The sequence below is a fragment of the Triticum urartu genome, chromosome 3A, assembly GCF_056163025.1.
Source record: "Triticum urartu cultivar PI428250 chromosome 3A, HENAU_Tu73, whole genome shotgun sequence".
NCBI lineage: Eukaryota > Viridiplantae > Streptophyta > Magnoliopsida > Poales > Poaceae > Triticum > Triticum urartu.
Genome location: NC_141875.1, coordinates 665,489,807 through 665,494,493, shown reverse-complemented (window position 1 = coordinate 665,494,493; position 4,687 = coordinate 665,489,807). Strand labels below are relative to the sequence as shown.

General features: G+C 44.8%; 1 long non-coding RNA gene across 2 annotated transcripts; it reads right to left on the bottom strand.

Moving 5' to 3' along the window:
* Nucleotides 1-2,124: 2,124 nt before the first annotated feature.
* LOC125549059 (uncharacterized) lies at nt 2,125-4,103 on the bottom strand. Of its 2 annotated transcripts, XR_015599883.1 has the most exons (4): nt 3,837-4,103; nt 3,653-3,745; nt 3,053-3,124; nt 2,125-2,601 (listed from the first exon to the last, which is right to left on the bottom strand). It is a non-coding gene; the product is annotated as an uncharacterized LOC125549059 (long non-coding RNA). The 2 variants fall into 2 exon arrangements; XR_007301231.2 differs by lacking the exon at nt 2,125-2,601 and having other exon boundaries at nt 2,666-3,124.
* Between the last annotated feature and the right edge of the window lie 584 nt (nt 4,104-4,687).

Sequence of the window (4,687 nt, the reverse complement as noted above, 5' to 3'; positions counted from 1 at the left end):
GCCGCCGATACCTAGAAAATACTGCCGTTATGCCATTGAAATGCTCAAAGTTCTAAAAAGTGAAAAAAAATCAAACAATGCCGAAAAATTGAAGACATTCCAGCAAATCAAGCATAACTCAGTGAACAATACAGTATTATTTCAGTTAAAACTGAGATTTGCTATTTTTTCCAAGTTCAATTTATGGGTTCAAAATGTACATTTCAAAACGGTATTATTTCAGTTAAAACTGAGATTTGTTATTTTTTTTTCCAAGTTCAATTTATGGGTTCAAAATGTACAGAAAAGTTTGAAAAAACTACAGGAAGTTGGTGGCCACGGGATACATAATCCAACCTCTTTCGTACATATTATATTGATCTTAAATAGCTTTTGAAGGCAGTAAACGAATAGAAATGCCACATTGACAATCTTTATCTACACTGTATTAATCTAATTTTACAACTGTTACGGTGATTGGCGATTTTAGGAGCCGTTCATCCACCCTTATCTGACAGTGGGAAAATAGGAGTTACGAGGAATTACGAAATTGAAATTACGTGAAATTACATATAATGGTGGGACCGTTACAAAATTTAGGTGGGACCATTTATGAAAGGGTAAATCCGTCACTAGGGCAGTTTTTTTTCTTTTGAGTGAATCATTAGGGAAGCTGTGCCGTGGGATAGAAAGTAAGATGGACGTCGGATCTGATGTTTAAGGCCGGCACGGGATTAGCTCCTTCCGTTCGCTAATTGACTCCGTACGATGGAATAATAGAACGTGGGCCTGCTAGGCAGTTTACATGCAGTTTGCTTCCTGACAACTACCCCCACAAATCACGCCAGGTTTAGCCCTTGTTGATCAGTTTTTGTGCTTCCTCCATATTCTTTGGTTTCTCTATTCCAAAACTAAAGAAAGCATGCACCGGAAGCATGATGGTACTGAATCATTTCCTCTCATCTAATTCAATGTGTGTCCGAAGCATTTTATATGGACCAACGAAGCACTTGTATTGTGAGGGTTGGAGCATCTACAGCCGGGCGCCCCAAACCCGCTTCATATGCCCGGCGGACGCCGGTGGGTTCCGGAAGCAAGGTAGGGACGCGCGGGTGTGAGACACAAGACATACCTAGGTTTGTGGCCCTCCGGGGGAGGTACCCCTAGTCCTGCTGAAATGGTATGATATGCACAAGGAGCTAGCTGTTTGGTGGAGGAGGAAGGAGCTAGCTGTTCATTCTTGCCTCTCGATCGTGTCGTCGTCTAAGAGAGAGGCGGGAACGAGCGTCCACGAGCAAGTCGATGCGAGGAGCCCCCGGGGTCTTTTATCGACAGACGCCCTGGCGCAGCCAGCCCGGGCAGGCAGGCACCCTGTCCGGCTCGCAGTCTTGGGGCTACCCGGGGGTCATCCTCCCGGCAGTATGTGTGGGCCCTACGACCCAGAGTGATTCTTAGTTGTATTTGTTAGCCCGGGCGATCCAGAGTGACTAGTAGTGGCATTGGTGGTCCGGACGACATAAAGGGGCACGAGGTGGTATTGGTGGCCCGACCCATAGTGTTACTTGTGGGCACACAACTGGCACTATGGGTAGTTTGATCCCACTACTAGATATGGGTCGTTTAAACCCAGAACTATAAGTATGGGTCATCCGGTTATACAATCACCACTATGGGTCGTCCGAACTTAGAACTTCAAGTATGGGTCGTCTAGGTCCACCAGCACCACTATGGGTCATCCGGTCCCACAACTAGAACTATTGGTCATCTGATTCCACTTCTAGCATTATGGGTCATCGAACCCAGAACTACTATTATGGGTTGTCTGGACTGACAACTAGCATTACCGGTCATCCGGACCTGCAACTACCTTAACAACTAAGATCAGTACGTGTGGGCCTAAATGATTAACATTGATACTAGTGAGCCCAAACGAGTAAGACCGGTACTTGTGGGTCCAGCCGACTAATATCGATACTTGTGGCTCTGAATGACTAAGAGCGGTACCGCCGCCCGAACGACTAAAAGATCGGTGCGCGTGGACCCGGACAACTGAAATTAGTTATCCCGAACGAGTAAGATCAGTACTTGTGGGACTAGACGACTAAGAAAGATACTTGTGGGCGTGCAATCTAGCAGCCCCAACTTTATCAATCTTCAGGAGCCCCGACAATACAACTCCCAACAAGGTCATGCACCCGTCTAAATTTCTGTAAACCACAAGGCGAGCAATACAGCCCCCAATACACACACAGACCCACAAATAAAAAAATGCAACTCGATCGTTACTTTGCCACCTTTGAAGAATGCAATCAAGCTACAGGGATGGAAAACCACAAGGCCTAGTTCATCAAAACAATGCTGCTCATATAACTGTAGGATTAGGCATTCACTATAGTCAGAAGAAATGATCCAAGAATGCATCTGCAAGAACAAGAAACTGCGGTCTCGCTCAACCCTCTGCAGAGATAGCAGCAGGGGAACCCGATATGATCCCAAACACATCCCATTCCGATCAACTCCACCTCATCAACAGTATTTCCTATCTTCATATGCATGACCTCAAAATGCCGCTGTTGAAACAAGTCCCTGCACCGCAGCGTCCATCGTGGACGCCCACAATCACTGTTCATAGGAGACCATGTGAGCAAACATTAGTCCTACTTCTTTTGGTCAAAAGTATTAGTAACACTTTCCTCAATAAAAGAGGCAGCAACTTTGCTAGAATAAAAAGACACTTGCAACCTTATAAATCCCTGAAGTCCAACTCTATTAAGTTCCACTCATTAAAAATCAATAGGAGTAGATATTTTGAGCGAAAGATAGATATTTTGTAAAATTAAGGAGCTCAAGTGAGCCACTGTCATTCAGCATGAAACGGATAATACAAGCTTAGGTTTGTCCAGTTCAGAGAAAAAAACATAAACCATCAGCAAGACGTAACAACATGCAAAGCAGAGCAACAACGATGGCTCTCTGCCAAAACAAAGCAAGCTATCCTTGTAATGGATCAATTCACTCCAACACCCTTACAAAACAAGCGACTGGTTTAAAAGAAGCTCATCGATCACGCAACTTCCAGCGAAGCTCGAAAGTTTTTCCATCCTTCAATTCCTTGCCCACCCAACATTTTTGTGCAGCCTGCTACCTGCACATCACACAAGTCTTTTCTCTGTAACTTTATCAACTAAACGCTAGAATCCATAGGGAAGATATTTCTGAAGCAAAGCATCGGTCCTCTTTTTCCAAAAATAACAAATAACTGTCGCTGCCCCATTAGAACCAGATTCTTATCTTTACACCTACAATTTATCACCCAATCACAAAGTCCCTCCAAGCTAACAGAACTGTATTCATCGGAACAAAAAGCACACTGCACAGTCTTCCCAATATTACGTTTGTCCGTAGTTGCCACGGTGAAATTCATCACCCAATCACAAACACCATCCATGCTAACTGAATTGTATCAAAACAAAAGGCACACTCTCCAGTGTTCAAACCGTAACCGGCAACTGAACACTTAAACAAGATATGATATCTACTGACTGTTTTCTACTGCAAAAAAGATTATTTCCTGTACGACACTACCTCTATCATTCGGATTATTCTGGTTAAGATACTATTTCTAAATTTTAACCACAAGAACATGTTGATCATAAGTGAAACTTTTACATACCAAAATGTTCTACAAGGTCACTTGACCTGTTGAGCTTTCAGAATCGACGGTTATAGACACCGGACCTTCTCCGTCCTCGGCGGCGGCGGACGACTGGGCAGGAGAACGGGGTCAGAGGATGTACATGAAAAAACAGGGCCGTCCTCGGCGGCAGCGGCGGCGGAAGATTAAGCCCCGGGGTTACCTTCCTATGGATTCGGTCGCCGGCGTTGATGGCCTTCAGTGGCTGATCCAGGGAGGAGGCGCTGCCGTGGGGAGGCCCTATTCGACGGGGCGATGCTCGGGGCGCTGGGGCAGCAGAGGAGAGCAGGCGGCTGCGGCTGCGGCTGTGCGAGGGTCGCCGGCGGCGGTGGCACGAGCGATAGGACGCCGACGGCGCCACGGTCGAGGGCAGGGTTGGCGGTGGCTCCTTGTGCGAGGGGATTGAGGAGCCTAACAACGACGAGGGCTGTGCCAGGGATTGACTAGCGATTAGATTGACCTGCTAATTTACAACTCTATCCTTTACACACAAAAAAAACCCTTTAAGTCATTTCTCAGATCCGACGGTTAGAAAAAAACAGAGACGGAGTTACACGAAATTACGAGTTGTAACTCGCCAATCACCGTAAAAGAGCTCATCTAATTTATTGAACACTCAGCAATTAATTACTGATTGCTCGACAGCAAAGTTGAAGCCATTTTAGTACAACTAGAACAAAAGACACAAAGTCTAAAAATGAACTGGTCATCTTCAAGTCAATCCTAGCAAAATATAATAGCGTTTGATAAGATGGCGTGTATTAACTAAACTTATATGTGCATATGTAGTTATAGCAAGAACTGGTCGGGATCTATAGGAGAGACATCAGCTCCAAAGAGCAGATGAAATGAGTTATTCCATCCGAAATTGAGTACCTGTGCGATAAATCCTTTTCATTGCTTCCTATTAACCAACTAAACAAAAGAGGTACAAATTTTATCCATATGTAAGAAAAGAAAGAGGCATTTAAAAAAACAAGATGATCGATACAAAAGCATAGATGCTGCAAATGA